Below are 20,138 nucleotides of genomic sequence, written 5' to 3'. Positions count from 1 at the left end.
TTTAATAATAAAATAAAGTTCACCTTCGAAACACACTGAAACCACACCTCTCGCTTCCTTGATCATACCACAATCTTATAAATCTCACACGCGCGACACGCATTCCTGTCACGCATACAGTCAAATTTTCGAATGGTATCTAACATGTCAAAACATCCACGTGTATTCTCTCTGACCACCAACACTCTGCCATAAACGTTCCATCGATTCGCAATCAATGGAATCGTCACCCACACGAATTCTCTCGTTCCCACAACGCTAGTCCAGCCACATATTCTTTCGTTAAGGCCAAGATAAAATTCACGCGACTGCCACGAGGATTTATAAACCTCTCGGCGATCGGTGTTAAATACCTGAAACGTGATGCATGAGATCACGATTAATTAAGAAGCCTGGCGCGTAACGTGTCACGTCTTTCCCGGGAAATCGGCGAGCGTGAGCTAAACGGCTGCCCGATTTGCAATGCTGATGGACCTCCCCCGCGCCCACGTGTCCCTTTTTTGCAAATTCCCTTTTCCCTCCGCGAGGGTTCGTGGCCTCCCGCGGATCAGGACGCGCCTCGTCGACAGGATCTCGCGTTCCACCATCGATCACGTCCATTATGAAACGATTGCTGCTTTCCGATCCGATCGATGATCGTTAAACAGCCCGCGGTAACGCGTCGCCATCAAGGTTTCTAACCTTGCGATAGCGATAAACGCTGCATCCGTGTATCGTCCGATGCCACGTATTCACTATGCTGAATACCACTCTTCGCGCGGTAATAAAACTTTCGAACTCGATTTTCTCGAAAACGAAGCTTCGAATGGAAACAATTTTATTCTTTCTCTTTCTTTTTCACGTAGACTCGCACTACAACCTTGAATCGGAAACGTCCTGCGTTTCTTAATATGGAAATTTTATACATTTTTTAACGCTAGAACTATCAAAGCGGTTAAAGTGATCAATCTTGATAGCTTTCTATGGAAATTTTATACATTTGAGTGATTTTTAATAAAATATATTAATGGAAGCTTGTGTTCTTTGTTGTATTAACCTAAAATATATAACTTGAATTATATAACTTAATATAAAAATATGTAAAAATGTAATTTAAGTTATATAAACATTAATATATAAGTTATTTAATATAAAATTTAAGTTATATAAAAATATACAAATAATTTTTTCAAAGAAAAATTAATATTAATATAAATTGATATAAGAATTCTATTTGAAATTAATAAAATAATTAAATTTAAGCAAAAATTTATAAAATGACAAAAAATATAATAGGAATAAATTTTATAATTGTTGATAAAAAAAATTTATTATCATGATGATTTTTCATAACGAAAAATTATTCAATTATGAAATGGAAATATTCTTATTTTTATAATTATTATAAAAAAGTTTATTAAAATTTTTGAATTTGTATAAAAAATATATAACTTAAATTATATAACTATAAAAATATATAACTAGTCACATATAAAATATAAAAATATATAACTAGTTATATATTAAATATCTCATTTAAATTATACAACTTTCTCGTCGATAGTTCTAGTGTCAAACAAAGAGTGTGCGAATTTTCAAGAGCGGCTCTGAAATTGTACGCACAATAAACTTTGATTGATCCTTGGAAACTCTCAAGGAAACGCGATTCACCTAAAGGCCCCGTGTGTGAAGGTATTCGTGACAATTCAAAAGAAATCACTCGAAAAGTTGCAAAGTCCGGTATCTCGCAAGGTTGCTAATAATCCTAGCAACATTTCATCCGCCGTACAACGTACACACGACGAAATGAAAAGAAGCTTAACTCGCGAGAGCAACAATGCGATGATCCGTGGAGGGATATCGAATCAAACGATTATCCCGACATTTGCAGGCGTTTACAACAAGTAGCTAGCGAACGTCGGTGAATCTATGGCGAAGTCGGCTTAACGCGTGCTTACGCAAACACGGCCGGAGCTTACTCGCGGCATTCAAAGCCACAAATCAAATAACGTATCATCTTGTTGCTCTTCCGCATAGTCACGCCGCCACGATGCGCATCCTCGATTCCCCCCCCTCGGGTTGCATTCTTCAACGCTGCGGAAAGGAGGAAAGGGGAATAGGATAGAGGGTCGCAACAAAGTATAACAAGTACGAAATGATTTATCGACAGCAGGACCGTCGACCTGCTCTGACAACGAGAACGAAGCACGAAGCCGCGGAGGCCATCCGATGGAGGAGGTTTGTACCGTATTGTAGCTCGTTTGTTGCGGGGAACAAGAGGAATAGGAAACGAGCTTGCGAACGGACCACACGTAGACGGCTCACGGACACGAAGAATGGAATCGGGTACGGAGGAAAATGCAAACACGTATTTATACTTTGGAATTTATACATCGGAAAATCGGTAAACGCAGAAGTGTTGCTTGGTGAATTTAATTTCTCATCACATTGTGTTACAGAGATCATTAACGATATTTCTCGTGTCATAAACATTCAATTAATTAACTGAGAGAGATTCACTTACATAAATTACATGAATTGTTGCAACGTTGTTTATCGCAATGTATGAATTTCGTGGTAATTCTGGGTACATCCATTTCAACAATTTCTGCGCTCGTGTGTTCAATGGAAAAATTCTGAAAACGATTCATGTACACAGACGAATGACGATCGTTAACCTGATTTCTAAAGATTGTTGCATGATTTCGTGTCGTACGATGTATTGTTGAAAGCGTTCTTCAGAGGAACTCGAGTGGAATAAATATCGAAAACTCGGAGTGAGGACCGAAGATTTCATAGCCAAAGAAATTCCGCTCTAAAAATACACTTCGAGACTCCCTACCAGACTTGCATCCAGCACGATCCTTTCCATTCATCAGAATTCGACGCGCGTGGCTGAATGAAATTCCCCGGCTACCGCATTTGTTAACCAGCAGATATCAATTCTCGCTACATGAACGACGTAAAACATTCGCGAAACGAATTCTTAAGCCAATCCTTAATTCAATCGATCTAAAACTCGGCTGCCCAGCGAGCAACGTTGCCTCGCGCGCGTAACCTTTATGCGCTTTTCGAAAATAAATCATTACGAACCGTGGGAATGGACTGGGCTGCGACTGGATTTTCAATAGAATTCGAGAGTGGGCGATGCTCGTATTTCGCTGTTCCCTATTTTGCAAGTGAAACTTCTCGATAGGCAAAGCTACTTCTACGACGTGCATCTATCTCATGTTTCGTTATTTTCCTCGCGTGTCGTGAAAATTGTCTAAATAACTTTCCAAGTTCAGAGAAATACTTGGTAGAAAGATGTTCGAGTTTGTAATTGAACAAGCGTTTCTCTAAAAATTTTTACTATTGTACAGGTTTACAGTATTATACAGTATTACTATATTTTTACTATTTCACAGGTTTTGTAGAATCACAGATTAGTGGCTAGTATTTGATTGCTACAGTGCTTCTCACGCCTGAAGAAAGGAAAAACGATCTAAGTGATTCTTTGAGTTCAGAGAAATATTCGATAAAAAAAGAAAAAAATCTTCATGGCCGTCGTTTCTCTTCAAACTTTTTATCACTGCGAGTAGCTACAATCTCAGATTAATGTAACATACTTTACGTTTCATATCTTTCTTACGTATCGTAAAAGCTGTTTAATCAAATTTTTTTTAGATTCAAGGAAATAACCGATGAGAAAATTCTTGATGTTCATCGTTTAAACCCGAATTTCGCTTAGCATCTTTTCATTAAAACATAATTGCCGCAAGTCCCGTAAAATCTCGATTAGCGAGATGGTCGACAACGCCGTACGTGTTAAACGTTTCTCTGAAATTACACGTTCCATCAAGATAAAAAAAAAAAAGAGAGAAAAAAACTTTGTGGGCTTGAAGAACAACAGAAAATTATCCGGTCTACGTGCAAAGCTATTTGACGCAGGTGATTCACGGCCACTCGAGAGCTAATTTAGATCATTGGATCGATAGGTTGCTCGCTCGGAGTGGACCTCACGTACTTTCGCATTACGCTGCTTTCGCTTTTTCCAAACGGATCGCTGCGCCAGATAGTACGCTTCGCCGAGGAAGAGAAGCTATTTAGAGTAAACTAAATCGTGATCTGACTATGAAATGTATCAAAATAAAATGAATGAAAGGACTGAAATAAAAAAGTGATTCGGACGGGTGATTAGGATGGGTCTTTAACCCTACGACAATTGTTATACTAATTGCATCGTTATATTACATCAGTCTGTATCGTACACAATCTTCTATCAAAAACTTACGTTCGCTTTATACCAGAAGTTGTAACTAATAATTATAGTATTATAGTACTAATTAATAATTAAATTAATACTATAATAAATAATAAATTAATTAATATTTAAACTTCTTTACCAGAAGTAGTAACTAATAATTATGGTATTATAGTACTAATTAATAATTAAATTAATACTATAATAAATAATAAATTAATTAATATTTAAACTTCTTTACCAGAAGTAGTAACTAATAATTATGGTATTATAGTACTAATTAATAATTAAATTAATACTATAATAAATAATAAATTAATTAATATTTAAACTTCTTTACCAGAAGTTGTAACTAATAATTATGGTATTATAGTATTAATTAATAATTAAATTAATACTATAATAAATAATAAATTAATTAATATTAATTAAACTTCTTTACCAGAAGTTGTAACAAATAATTATGTATTATAGTATTAATTAATAATTAAATTAATACTATAATAAATAATAAATTAATTAATATTTAAACTTTTTTACCAGAAGTTGTAACTAATAATTATGGTATTATAGTACTAATTAATAATTAAATTAATATTATAATAAATAATAAATTAATTAATATTTAAACTTCTTTACCAGAAGTTGTAACTAATAATTATAGTATTATAGTACTAATTAATAATTAAATTAATACTTTAAATAATAAATTAATTAATAATTAAAAAATAATTTATAGCAAATAAATAATAAATTGATTAAGAATTAATAAAAGTAATTTATAGTAAATAAATTATAAATTAATTAATAATTAAAAACGATTCACGATGTCATACGTACAACGTAAATATTTTCTGGTGTAGTTTACTTTCAAATTAAAAGTTCCTGTTCACATTTCCAGTTACATAAATTTCATATCGTGCATTTGTTAGTATATTAGAAATATGTATCTAATCCATTAGTTGTTCACAACCAGTTGATAATTGAACGAACGCTATGCGGAGGCACGTGCACGCGAGCAGATCGTGCGAAGCAAGAGGAAAAGAACAAAAAACGAAAGGTGGCCGCACGTGAATTGACGTTGACCTTGCGCGAACCAGACGAAAAAGCATAATTATTCGTGCACGTATTCCACGTGTGTGCACGAACGGTCACGGAACAGGGAGCACCGATTTCGTTCTCTACTGTGAAATGAAATCGGCAAATCTGGCGGATCCAAGGGCGTTGACGAGCGAAATTTTTCCCCTCCATCCCACCCGGTTTATCGCGATCGAAAGAGGCAACGTCGTAACACCAAGCGCGATTGCAGGAATGAGCACGGTTTCTCGAAACGGGGACGCAACACAATGGATTACAGTACGCTTTCGGCTGCATTGTGGACGACGACGAAAGCTGTTTCTTGCCGGATATGGGCGCCGCTTCCCGTTCCAGGACCGATTTCAACGCGGGAGGTCATCGGAAGTTTTGCCTTTTAACGCCGGCCGCTGCGATGATGAATGGCCCCAGTTAAGGTAAAAGCTCATAACTCGTGACGTTTTACACGACCAGCTACCTTAATTCGTTTCTGGAACACGCGTCCTTAATGGGGCAGCGGGTCGTGGTGGAAAAGATCGTGCAACAAATTTTAAGGGATCGTTTCAAAGTGGAGACTGCAATCTTCGAAATTACGATGGATAGTTTGGAGGAAAAACCTGTACTTCCCCACTTTCCCTTTGCACGATGTAAAATCTTTGAAGAAAACGAATTCAAGATTATCAAAAACAGAGAATATTCTTTCTAGGATGGAATATTCAGGGTGGGAAAATTGATAGCATTATATTTGAAGATTTGTCTCATTGCGAGTGTCCTTTAAATTACACCAATGAAGGGATGATTGATACATTCAACAGAAATCGATGTGTTTAAATTAATTCAGGAAAGAAGTTACTAAAACCGGTTGAAATTTTGACGATGTTCGCAAGATGAAAAATTAAATTGATCAATCGTATTTACATTGATTAGAGACAGACTAAAGACTACTATAAAGATTAGAAATTTCGTAGATAAGATTTAATTGAGTAAACGTATAGTTTCGTGAGAAATCTAAATTACAAATCTCTGAATATCTTTTGTGATATTTCTTCGTTTGTTCCCTATTATTGCAAAAATTATAAAATAATTAACCATAGATATAAACGTGATATCGTAACAAATAGCGACCGTGGAAGAATTTTTCACAACTTTGTTCAGTTGAAAAGTACATACTCGTGCATGAAGAAGAAGAAAAGTATATCTTGCAGAAGCACTAGGTTGTGTTTTTCGATTCGTTTCAATGCCACAGGTGATCATTACTTACAACGCTTGGAAATAACTAACAATTTGAGGAAACATTGCATTCAATCAAAATCTTTGGTTAAATTTGAAAGAAAAGGACGAGCCAAATATGTAATGAAACTGTTTGTAGTAAAAATGGAAAGATTAAAGCGCACGTGCCCGGGGAATTAACACAGAGTCGTTAAAGTATGTCAGTGAATGGTTGTAATCGTATTACGACGATTTTATCTCTCACCTTGCCCTTAACATCGGGAGCATTGACGAAGAATTTTATTTCAATCCAGTCGGAAAGGTTACGCCGTATCCGAAAAACCTGTTCCGTCCGCTGTTTCGCTAGAACTGGTTGCAGATAATTAAGAATAATGAACTTGCGCAAGCTGGCACAAACCATGGTTGGAGAAGCCGTTCCGGAATAACGAAATGTTGTAAATACCTATGTATATCGTGCATATATATCGCTCGATATTAACATGAAATGAAACTGACCTCGTGCTCCTTTAATCCGTTCCTACATAACGTTTCGATGACTTCACTAAATTTCGATATATATTTATAATAATATAAAAATATTAAAAAATATAAAATATAAAATATAAAATATAAAAATAGAAATATAAAATATAAAATATAAAAATAAAAATATAAAATATAAAAATAAAAATAAAAATAAAAATAAAAATATAAAATATAAAATATAAAATATAAAATATAAAAATATATAGTACATTTATTTCATAAACTACTCTTAGTTTCGAAGCTTTTAATTTAATTTTATCTCATCACAATACTCAAAATTGGATATCACAGTCACCTATAACCCAACGATAAGTTTCAAAGGTCGATAATCCTTAAATAAATTTTTTTATCAATCTTTACTCTACATTTCTTTATCGATCCGATATAGTCAACGCGCATTGTACAAAGCCGGAAATCGGCCATCTAGCAAAGTTAATTTCTGCAGCCAGCTAGGTTGAAATTTATCGACGCTTAGAAGGCCATCGGTTTATCGTCGAAGGGCCACTAGCATCCACGATATTTCTCGTGCATGCTAAAGGGCCTGGAAAAGCAGACGCCCTTCCAAGCGTTCTTCCAAGAGTGAAGGAGAGAGGAAGGAAGAGTTTTGTTGCACGGTCGCTAGCTACGGATAATTAAGGATAATGGAGGCGCCCGAGGGAAGACGGGAATGGATGAGGTATTTCCAAGTGATGGAATATTATGAATAGTACTTTGCACGATACCGCAGAGATATCGGCCCTCGGCTCGAAAAGGGAACTGGTTTTAATTTTTGCGATATTTCGTATTCATAGCGCGCGCCATCGTGGAAATCCTTTTGCTCCGAGTGTCTGTATAATGCGCAATATATTGTTATCACGTCTGTTAGAATAACAGACGGTCATCCGTTGGGAAATTATCCCTGATTCGAGTTTTGCTCGCGTGATAATCCATTCGAGTTCGCGTGGCCTGGCTCGCGAGAGCATTCGAACATTCCAACTGCGTTACATTTCCATATTTTGAAGTTTCGATAGAACTTTAGTTACGAGACGCGACTGTCACGATTATACTGTTATTTCCATAATGAATGACTTATTACGTAACAAAGCTCGGTATTTCGTGAAAGCGTATCCACCATCTGTTTAAGATTCTTATTTATGTACTGTACATCAAGTTTTTGCTTGAGATATCCTTCGTAAATATCACCCAAACGTTTTTTACGAACGTTTCCATTAACTTTGAACGTGATCATGATAGTCGTGTTTCATTACTGTTTCATTTAACGGCGTAATAAAATGCAGATATAAAAGTTGTTTTGTGATACGTAAATATAGTAAGTGGTATTCAAATACTTTCGGGCTAATGTACCTACATACGTATAATCGAACGAGTACGCACGCAACCATGAAATTAACGCGGTGTGCATTAGAATTCTTGCGAGCGCGATCGAAGCGATGACTTAACGTATCAGGATAATATTAAATGAAAAAAGAAGTTAGAAACGTTCCCACGTTCTGGCCGATCGTTTCTTTCAATCGAAGGAATTTCTCGCGGCGGTAAAAATCGATGTCCAACCGATTTGAATAGAAATCAGCGAGTTGTTTTTTTTTTTTTTAATCGAGGCGAGTCTCAACTAAATCATTAGCGGCATTAATCACACGCCCCACCAAACTGGTTGCGTTGCGAATAATCTGCCGTGGAGAATGTTCGCGATTTATGCGGTCTACGTTGCACGAGATAAATCTGTCAGTTAAACAGATCCACACGTTCGATCATATTCCAAGGGAACCGTCATCGATTTCACGTAAGGTATTCGCAAGATTACGTTGTTGTCTCGTTACCAATGTTAAGACAGACGTTTCCTTTTTTTTTTTTTTTGCGATAGATAATATACTCATTTCCTCTCGTGAACCTGTTTCTCGATTTATTTATGCGTTCCAGTAACGCAATCGTCGACCGTTAGTCACCGAATCTAGTACGAAATCCAGCTGACGGTAATAATTTATCCAGTCGAAGAAACATATCTGTGATATATTACGAAATCAACGACCTTTTGTCCATTTCGCGAATGGAAGATCATTCGAATACAAATGACGTACAATATAATATTTGACAACCGCGTGTAGAGAAACAGAAACGTACTTCGTTCAATAAAATTTGTCATAGTAAAAATCGTTCGTCTCTAATCTATTCGAGAATTCTCTGAATTAGGAAATGAATATTAAAGCTAAAAGACATATGATATATGTGTATATAAAAATACATATAATATTAAAAATGTACAAGAGTAAATATTAAAAACATAAATTCTCAACTTCTCAACTGCCCGTTTCATGTATTTTAATTCACATTCAGAATTACGTATAAACTATTTTGTCTCCTGCAAAGTTCATACTAGATACACGAAAGGATTCCTTGAATTAGAAGACGCACATTAAACTTAAAGGACCTACAATATTATAATATAAAAATACATGTAACGAGAACAAGTGTAAATATTAAAAACACGGGTTCTCAATTTCTTAATACGTATTTCACGCACTTTGACAACAAATTCACGTTCAAAGTCACGTATAAACTATTTGTCCCTCGGAAAATTCATACAAAAGAATTCTAAGAATGGGCTAGAAGACGCAGACGAAACCTAACCTAAAAAAACATGTGTGTATAAAAATACGTATAATACTGAGAAACATACAAGTATTAATATTTGTATTTAATACAGATGCATACAATACATATGTATATAAAAGTACGTATAATACTGAGAACATACAAGTATTAATATTTGTATTTAATACAGATGCATACAATACATATGTATATAAAAATACGTATAATGCTGAGAACATACAAGTATTAATATTTGTATTTAATACACATATTAAAAACGCAGATCTTCAATTTTTTAACACCTATTTCACGATATACCCCCAATGTCAATACACCAAGCCGTTCAAAGCCATGTACAAACTATTTAGGAAACTCTGTTAGGACAGTTCATATGAAAGAATTCCCTGAATTAGGCATATAATACAGTACGTGTACTATACTAAAGTAACATAACAAGGTATACGTATATAAAAATACATGTAATACGAAGAACGTGCAAGTGTAAATATTAAAGACACAGATCCTCCTATTTGTCCCCCGGAAAGTTCGTACGAACAGGATTCCACGGTCTGCACGTTCGTTGAGAGATGTGGCGAAGAGGCGAGGGCCTTGCGCGCACGACGCGGCGTGCCATCCCGGAGGAATCCCTCGTGAGTGTTACCATTAGTTTCCCGCGCGCCAATAAATCTGCTCGTGGGATCAGGTAGGCAGCGAGCGTGGCAGTTCCTTACTGCTCGGCTCACGGCGGCTCGCTTCTCGCAACCGAGAGAAACGCGTCCCGGCTCTTTCTCGCGGTAACGAGCTCCCATGTAGCACGTCGTTCGCTCTTTCGACGACGCTCGAGAGCCTCTCCTTCGTCCAGACTCTTGGCCGAAGAGCCAAGAGTTCTGCGATCCGCGCCTGTGGCCGAGCTCGTGCTCGAATTATAGCGACCACTAACGTTATCCCCGCGTACGACATCGGCCGACATCGTTCGTAGGTCATAGGTCAGCCAGGAATCCGAGCTTGTAATGCACGGTGTAGTACGCGGGCAAGCGCGATCTCCGTCGCGTGCACCGACGATGCGAGAAATGACGCGACAGGGATGAAGCAGAGACAAAGAGAGCCAACGACGGGGAAAACACCAACGTGATTCGTGTCCAACTTGACGTTTATGCACCTCCCCTTCCCCTCGGCCGAATTTATGGAAGGAGATTAAGACGTTGCCGGCCAGTCGCCTGTGGAAATTTCATGCGAATCGAAAGTTAATAGCGCGCCTTTGCGCCCGTCCGCGTGAAGAAGCGATTAGACGGCGGCTAGAAGATTCCTTTTCGTCTGGGAATGAAAATTCATGGCTCGAAAGGGATAACGTGGACGAAATGGTTCACGAAAGGATGGATTTTTTTTAGAGGTTTCTTTCTATTGAGATATAAGTCATTCATTTCTCGAGAATTGATTATAAATATCACTTGTACGATGAAATTAATTAAACTATGAAATTGCATTTCAGGAGAAGAATTAAATTTCGAAAATTTAAAATCTTCGACAATAATATTTATCATCTTTGATGTCCAGACTTTGCGCTTACAAATCCTTGGATCACTTTCAACGAATAAAAGATCTGAACGTTTCGTCTGTGCACACATTCCGAGCCAAGGATGATTTGCACAACACTTTGCAATTGCTGCGACGTTACAAATTATTCGGGATCGTGAGCAACAACAAACAAGAGTTTGATTATTGCCATGCATAACGCACACGTCGCGTTTAACGCAACACGATGAAAAGATCTTTCCGCGAGGAATTGATCACGGAGTAAAAAATGGCGTGCAGAAAGGAAGAGAGTCGACGTGGACTGGCGTGAAAGCGAATTCTGCTCTGGTTGAGGACGCAGGAATGAATATCGTGATTTTCGTAATGACAACTTCCAAATGGCGACAGAAAGAAAGTACGCGGATGTGTTCTTCCTTCTGTTCCGGCGCGAAACTTTCGCGGAAGTTGAAATATCGGTGACTGAGAAAAGTAGATATCAGACCTCTAACCGAGACGTCTCGATCGAACGCAACGATTGAAAGACGATAATTATTGAAACGAATTGGCATGTAACCGATGATAAATACCAATAATTAGATTGAGGATGCCTGTGCGAAACAATTTTTCAAATGCCATGACGTGTGCTGCATTTTAAATATTTTATCCATTTCTGATGGGTCTCATGAAGTTCGCATAAAAATCCGCGGTCTATTATTAACGTGTAACATGTACAGCAGAAGCATCCGACTTTTTATGGGTAGTAGTACGAGTAGATCAGGATCGATGTTGGAAACTTTCGCGTACTCCGCTTTGCAGCGAAACAAAAGTGAAAACAGGTGAGAGAGATTAGTTGCGAAACACTTACACACTCATCCGACGAGGTCTTGCCTCCTCTACGCAATAAAATTCGCCATACCTGTAACAAAAATAAAATTTCCCATAAATCCACCTTGAACGTTACTTAGCTACTAAATTTCGTACAACCAAAAGTAAAACCAAAACTTAAAAAAATCTGTCCAAATCGAAAAAAAAAAAATATCTGTCATTTCGTTCAATTCCGTGTACGACGTCCCGAAAAGAAAAACGGCAGAAACGGCGACGAAACAGCACGTACACGTTTGAATCGAAGCCGCAGGCTAGCCTGTTCACAGCTCGGGCCGCCCTTTAAAAACCCAGTTTATGTTGCCTAAGTCACGTGCAGCCGGTTAGGAAAGGGGACAACATCCGGTGGCCGAGGAGATGTGCCAGGCACGCCGATAGGGGAACACGACGCCGAGACGGATAAAGGTTCGCTGCTCGTGGCGAAACCGAGGAGAAGCAGAAGAAGAAGAAGAAGAGGAGGAGGAGGAGGAGGAGGAGAAGAAGAAGAAGAAGAAGAAGAAGAAGAAGAAGAGCGAACGATACTCTACCCGCGGCTGTTCGCTTCTGCGGGATCGCCGCGCTGCCATCGCCGGGGAAACGAACTTCACTCCGCTTCGTTTCGCTTCGCGTAGAGCAGAGAGGCCCGGTATTACCATATTCACGAGGCTTCCATCTCGAAGTCAATGTCATGGTCCGATGGAGCCTCCGGGCAACGCGGACGATCCCACAGGCAGCCTTGAGGAATGTTAGTGTCAGGGTCTCCCATCGGGCCGGAGGCGACAACGAAACCAGTTCGCAGTCACGTGTCGGGACCACCGCGTCGCCTTTTGAAACAATATTAATAGCCGCTCCGCGGATATTGGACCGAAAACGCAAACCCTGCTGCTCCGCTGATGGAACCCGCCGCTCGAAAATCCTTTTCGTTAGCTACTTTCGATAGCTACAGTCCCGTTAACGAGCCTGGCAAAGTGTGAAGACACCGGTTTGGCTACGTGACAATCCATCCAGATTATTCGATAGACTTAGATTAATCACTTTTCGGACGAGGATCTGTAGGAACTTTGAAGGAATTTGGCTACTCTGAAAGTTCTGAAGGCTTCGGGATCGAGTGTGTTGTAATTTTCTTGCAATTCATACTTGTTTCTTCCGCTGGACAAATTTAACAAAGTAAATCATTTATTCGTTCGAGATTAATCGCGAAATTGAGGAACTTTCGAAAAGTTTCTCGGTTTGTTTTCCATGGAGGAGTGCAGCCACGATACAAAACGTCACTGATGGAATTCTAGCGTAAGTAGTGTCCTGATATCTCACGAACGGAGATATACACGGTGTTGTACGCCTGCGTTGCGTGACGAATCTGGAACGCGTCCGTGACTTTCGCGTCCGCGTGGCCGATAGAGAGAATGTAGGTTAATTCAGCGGTGCGCGAGTCGATCCTTTTATCTCTTAAGCCACGAGCTTCTCGCTAAATCGGAAGGATGAACAAGAACCTTCGCGTTGTGTCGATTAGATCGCCAGCTAATGCTGATTTCACTCGTCTGACTCACTTTTATTAGACCGAATTGATCTAAAGTGCAATTTTAGGTGATAATATCACACACACTCGCGAGAGCATTCGAACATCTTTTATATTAAATTCTGAAATTTCATGTACTAGCGAAATTTCAAGACGTTTATTAAAAGTTTCTTTTAATGAATGTAAAAATACTTTCGTGAGTCAGCTTCGTCGTATGAGTCATTTTCAGAGCGTAACAACTCATTAAACTCCAACGATGAAAAGCGTGAAGAAACATCGTTTGCAAAACATTTGCATTGGAATTTCCCAAGCAGATTCTTGGCAAGTGAAAAACGAAGGAGCAAATTGATCAAAATGATCGATCGCGATCGGTTTTATTACAGTGTTCTCACTCAACAGACTTGAGGAAAACATACTACTTGAAACACGTAGCAGCTCCATTTGAAACATGTTTTTATATTGTCATTGCATTTATATAACACACTCCTGTGTGAAGAAAAAAAAAAAAAAAGAGTCTAACACTCTGACACGCGATAGTTGTTTACCCGCTTCTAATTCCCTTGACAAAAAAGGAAACTTAGGTGTCCATTCGCAAGCTAATTACTCTGCTTCTACGCCTACCGGGGACTTTCTAACGGCAATATAAAATCGTTCGTTGTACGAACGATTAATTATTAATTATCATTGGTCGGCGCGACAAAACATTGGTCGGTAAAGTCGAGAGGAAAGCTAACGACACGGATTGCGCGTCGAAAAATCGAGAAGAATGTCGGTCGTCGGCAGCCTCTAATTAATGGCTGTGCACGCGCTTTTCCAAAGGCAACGACGAGCGTTAATAAAGTGCACGGAACCGGGAACTTTCACTAACTCTCTCGTGCGTCCAGACTTTAAAAGTTGCGCCTCCACATACCGTGAACTCGGCTTCACGGCCGATGGAAAATTAAATTTTCTTTCACTCTCGATGGAAACTAAGGTCACTTCTACCAGCTATCGACGCGAAAAAAATTTGCTTCTCTGTTCGAAACATCGAACATTTTTTCTGCAAGTTTCTCTCCTTGATGACCAATATCACTTCCATGTTTTGACAAATAAATATTCTCTGGATCATACAATTTCGAATCTGGATAATGGCAATTTTCCCTTCTGTTGTATAATACTACAAGATACTTTCGCATCTGCGTATAATTTTTTCCAAAATTCAAATTCAATTAGCATGGATCGCTACTGCACTGGCCAAGTTGCAAAGTTATTATTATTATTCACAAGGTATCTTGAATTTGTCAAATCTTACCAAGAAACGGATTGTAATTATTTGTCTTTGACTTCATATTCAATTTAATCAACACTTCACACATTATAAATATACGATTACTTGGTTTTAACGAAAATAGTCGGTTATACTTGTTAGAGTTAGAACTCATTTGGAATCTCATTTGGAATATTTAGAGAAGATTTCGCGATATTCAATTTTTCACATTAAGCCTCGAAAAAAAAAAAGAAAGAAGGAAACAATAATTGTAGTTTCAAGAGTATAAAGGCGGCATAGTATTTACCGCAAGAAAAAATACAATAAAACGTTTCGTTACTTTCTCTTAGAACTCGTGCAACAGATATCCGACGACCTCCGTCCTATATCACTTGCATTATTAAATTCAATTCGAACCCTCGCACGATTCTATCAATTTATGCTTAGACTAAGCCAGGAATGGAAGCGTAAGAGGCGTTAGAAATTTTACAAACCGATCGACTAGCTACGCGTCATATTGTCCGCGAACATATATCGATTGTCAACGAATCGACGATCGTTTCACGCGCGATAAACGCCCCAGGCGCCAGTAAAGTTCCCTTTTCTTCTTTCAACAAGATACAGAAGGCGTAAACTTAAAACGCCTATATTTTCACCATGTTCATTTCCCCGGCGAGTTACACACACCAAGCGAAAACTGAGTCGCCAAGTGCATCCTACTTTCGCCGTGCTTGCCTGCGCGCGTACAACGTTTTCTGCGTGGGACTTGTACGAGAGTCAAGCCGTTGTAAAAGCGACTCGTTCTCCCATGCCCATAGATTCGACACACAATCCTCGGCGAGATCGGGAGACAGATCGATGATTTCCATCGAATCAATTGCGTGGGCACGATCTGAATGTTTCCATCAACGACGTTGGATCGCAAGGACGCAATTTCGACAAGTTTCTGTAGAAAATTCTGAGAGCTTCTGCTTCTGAGAAAGTTTAATCATTTTCTTTTTTTCTTTTTCGCTTGAAAGAGGTTGAAAAAGTTGGATCTTTCATTGCTAGAAAGTTTCAAGAGATTAAAACAAATCTACGACAGAGATTTATTAGCGGATAGTTGCAGAGTAAGGGACGGCTGTTTGTCGGTAGCTCGGTGATTTTTCACTAAATTAATAAAATTCGATCGGTGTTCTGAAAAATTTCTCGCCTCGTTAATATCAATTCACCGTCTTCTTTCCAATCGAATATTCCATACAAGTGACCGAAATCGAAATATGGAAGGTCGATTTGCGAAATTGAAAAGATACACATTCGAAATTGTACACACTCGTAGTTGGAGTTAATAGAATTCTATAGAACCGTGATGCTCGAAGCGAACTTGAAGCTTTCAAGAAGAGACGCGTAATTTGGGAAATTAATTCTAATCTCAATCTCCATACTCCCACGCTGTGAAGAAAGCCTGGCTGCAACGCGAAACAGCCTCTTCCTAATTTCAACGGACACATTCGGAGAAAAAAGGAATTATTGCCAAACCGGAGTTACGAATTTGTATCTCCCTTGTATTGTTTCTCTCTCTCGGGAACAATCGCCACCGAACCTTTATATGATAATCCGCTAATCTACTGATCTACGTATAAATTAGAAATCCCCAGATGCCGAGATGTAAACTCAACGATCAACGATCGTTTCGCGCGCACGTCAGGCGCGGATATGTCAGAGGAGCTCGAGTAGGAGTTGCGCACCGTGAGAGAGTCGCTCGACCCGTTTACTTTCTCGCGCGAGGATGCAAGCCGAAAGGATTGAAGAATCCACGATTCGACCGCGACACGGCGGCGAGGAAGCCAACATCCGCGGCAGCACGTGTCCGTGAGATTCCTCCGCGGCAGAGGAAGCATCGATACCGGTCGTGACGATTTCTCCTCGTCAGAGAAACCACCTACGCCTCTAACGATAATATTTGTTCTTGACTGACGTTAATATCGAAGCTGAAGAGCGTTTCGCCAGTTGTTAGCCGACTTTCCCGCGGGCGAGGGAACAATAAAACTGTACGCAGAGAGAACGCAAATAACAACTGCGTGATCCGCGAGGAAACCCGGAAAACTGATTGAAAAATTCGGGAGAAACCGACCTGATTGTTGAGTTTCGTATTGTGAATTGACTCGTCATTCTTTGGCAAAAAAAAAAAAAAAACCTGAGAAAAATCAGAGAGAAAAGCTTCTGTAACTTTGAGAAATATAAATCGAATTTATGTTATAAATGTAGAATGTCTGATAGAATGGATAAATCGTCTGATAAATCTAGATGGGAGGAGAAATGAATAGAAAAGAACAGAAAGGATTATTGGAGGAAATTCTTGTAATTTCGTAATCGCGACTGTGAATTTAATAGAATCACGACCAACACGAATCTATGGAGAATGAAACATTGCGTTAACGCACTACTATTTCTCTACCTGTTAATAATAGATTGTATCACATTTAAAGGTTGATCTGATAACCAGTCGGACAACTCGGTTCGAGAAGAATCGGCGTTCAGCAAATTTAACGAGATTAAATCCGAAACAATACCGAAACACTGGATCTGTATGATTCAAGCCATCAATCATCGCACGTCGAACAACAAAATCCACGTATCGGTGGATGTATACATATATACAGGGTGTTTCATAACTTGGGGGACCAACTTCGGGAGCTGATTGTACGCCTAAAAATAATGAAAAAAAAAGTCATAAAAATATATGTCCTATCCGTCTTCGTTTATGAGATATAATGAATTTTATAAATAGAGCAAATTCTAGTAAGCTAGGTTTACCAGAAATGGTATATTCAATTTTCATAATAATCATAATTGGAATGAAGAAAACCCACGTGTTATTATGTGCATTCGAGACATCAACGTCAGTTTAGTTGAAACGTATGGGCAGGAATAATTGATAAATTTTTAATTGGACCTTTTTTTCTTGAAACTAACAGGCACAAAGTACGTTGATTTTTTGAGCACGCGTTTACGAAATACTACTAAATTAGAGGAAGTTCCAGTCGATGTTAGACTTCCTATGCGGTTTATGCATGATGGAGTTCCGCCGCATTTTAGCTGAGTGGTTAGACAATTTTTAAATCGACACTTTGCAAATAAATGGATTGGTCGTGGAGGTATCCTATTGCATGGCCTGCTCATTCTCCGCATTTGAATCCATTAGATTTTCATTTGTGGGGACATTTAAAATCTATTGTATACGCAACGTCGATTGAACATGCTGAAATACTACGAAGTAGAATAGAGCAAGGCTTCCGACAAATTCGAGAAACACCAGGAATGATAGAGAGAGTAACCAGATCAATGATAAAACGCGTGCAGGCTTGTCTTCAAATGCAAGGTGGTCATCTTTTGTAAAAATAATTAAAACAGAAAATTCATTATATCTCATAAACGAAGACAGATGGAACATGTATGACTTTGTTTCATTATTTTCAGGCGCACAATCAGCTCTCGAAGTGGGTCCCACAAGTGACGAAAAACACCCTGTATATATGCGTCAACGCCCGATCAAATTCGACTAACCGTCAAACAAGGCTGTCTAAACCGATAGGTTTCGCGGCCACGCCTATCAAAGACAAGTTCCAACAGCAAACAGGCAGCCGGGGCGAAAGGAGGCGAAAGGAGAAAAACGGAGCTCGTTGCTGCTCGATAATCAACGAGCATCGAGCGCAAGCTCAAGCTGCGGCCCAGCACTCTAAGCGCAGATTCCTGTTTCTCCGGTCAACATGCCCAACGGCGGTGTAATTCTACGAACCGCAAGAAACCGCGTAACGTAAACGCGTAGCAAACGGCCGCCACCAGACGTACACAGTGAATCCTGATTCACTGTGGCCAACGTATACCACGGCCAAGCCCGATAGGGGAGCAAAGTTTTGCTCGTCCCTTTACGCGAATCCCGGTACGCTTTTTACGCTTTTTACGCCCCTGCGGGACGACGCAGCGAGAAAGAAACCGCGGCCGGCCTTCGTTGATCTCGACCCCGCGGGGACTCAATTTTATTCATTAAAGTTAGATTCGCTGCACGAAGCGTACGGAGAACAGCAACTAGATCCCGCGACGGGATAGCCATGGCCGTAAACAGAAGCCACACGAAACGATATCGTCTCGCGAGCAACTTCTTCGCGTGAATTCTGTTTCTTGCACGGTTCCAGCGTGCAAACGGAAATACACGATCGCCACGCACGAGAGAGACGCGCACGCCAACGCTTGCTTCCACCGCCGCAGCGATCGACTCCGCGGTTTGATCGCAGATTTCAGGAACAATCGACCTCTCAGACAGTAAAACACGAATTTCGTGGCTTGGGGGATTTTTTTTTGGAGAATTCTTATAACGTCTGATCGTAGAGATTTTGGAGAAATGAATTTTTATGGAATATATGGACCTTCGATTCGTACTCGCGTCTATTCTATGTACATACGCTTCATCTTTCACAAATCTCAATTGTTGGTTTTGATTAAACAAAAAACGCGTCTAATTCCGAAAGATACAAAGAAAAATTGCAATTGTTTGAGATGTAGAATTTACCTTGCAACAACCATCCTGTCTTCTCTGCTATCTAGCAGAGGATCTATGAAGATCGCGATTCGCTCTAAAAGTTATCCCTGGCAACGGGAAGCCAGAAGCGAAAGTAAAAATGGAAAGAGGCAAACAGTCGCCATCCATAGTATCCATTGCTCCGACGGGGAAATAGCCATCGAGAGCAAACGTGCAAGCTTGTTATCCCCGGTCGTAACACGGTCTGGCTCACTCTCGCCGACTTATCCCATAAAAAGGAAGATGCACGTAGAGATCGTCGAAATTCAATTTTGCTGCGCGTTCCACGGGCTGCCCCGGAACGACTTGTAAAAACCGTCACGCGTGTAGACACCCTGCGATTATCGCCGACGAGACAGGAAGGAAAAAAGAGAAAGAAAGCAAGAAAAGGGAAAAGAATCGTTCTCGCCACGTAGGGGCCAGATATTAGGGCCCAGGTTCGGAGCGGTAACGCGAGACACAGAAATCAAGTTAGATAATAGGAGGCTGAAAGCGAAACGAAATTGGCCCACCATGGAATCCCCTTCGATTTTATTTACAAGAACTGCCCCTCCTACGGTGTGAACTCTCTTCTGTATCTAGACTGTTCAAAGTCGATGCCTTTTGTCTTCGAATTCTACGCCGTGAAAACTTCAACAAGATTGACTCTCCTTTCGCCAGGTCAGTCGAAGAGACCGTTTGTTGCATACGATTGTTCGCAAAATTTGAACGTTTGTGAAAATTTCTTACGAATGTATTGTGTGTATTACACGAAGTATCTTGAAATTTCGCCGCGCTATAATTTTGAACTGTTTCGTCAACTGTA

General features: G+C 39.5%; 1 protein-coding gene and 1 long non-coding RNA gene across 4 annotated transcripts in view; both read right to left on the bottom strand.

Annotated features, from left to right (window-relative positions):
- LOC122535538 (mucin-17-like) overlaps nt 1-20,138 on the bottom strand; it is a 236,699-nt gene that overhangs the window by 183,883 nt on the left and 32,678 nt on the right. The window lies entirely within an intron of this gene.
- The window catches only part of LOC122535603, a 61,314-nt gene that overhangs the window by 35,601 nt on the left and 5,575 nt on the right, over nt 1-20,138 (bottom strand). The window contains exon 2 of the long non-coding RNA XR_006308218.1: nt 12,018-12,068. This is a non-coding gene — a long non-coding RNA (uncharacterized LOC122535603). The remainder of the gene's footprint in view (nt 1-12,017; nt 12,069-20,138) is intronic.

This window comes from Frieseomelitta varia, unplaced genomic scaffold (assembly GCF_011392965.1).
Source record: "Frieseomelitta varia isolate USP_RPSP 00005682 unplaced genomic scaffold, Fvar_1.2 scaffold_152, whole genome shotgun sequence".
NCBI classification, from domain to species: Eukaryota; Metazoa; Arthropoda; class Insecta; order Hymenoptera; family Apidae; genus Frieseomelitta; species Frieseomelitta varia.
Note: the sequence above shows the minus strand (reverse complement) of the source record. Positions and strands in the feature narration are given on the sequence as shown.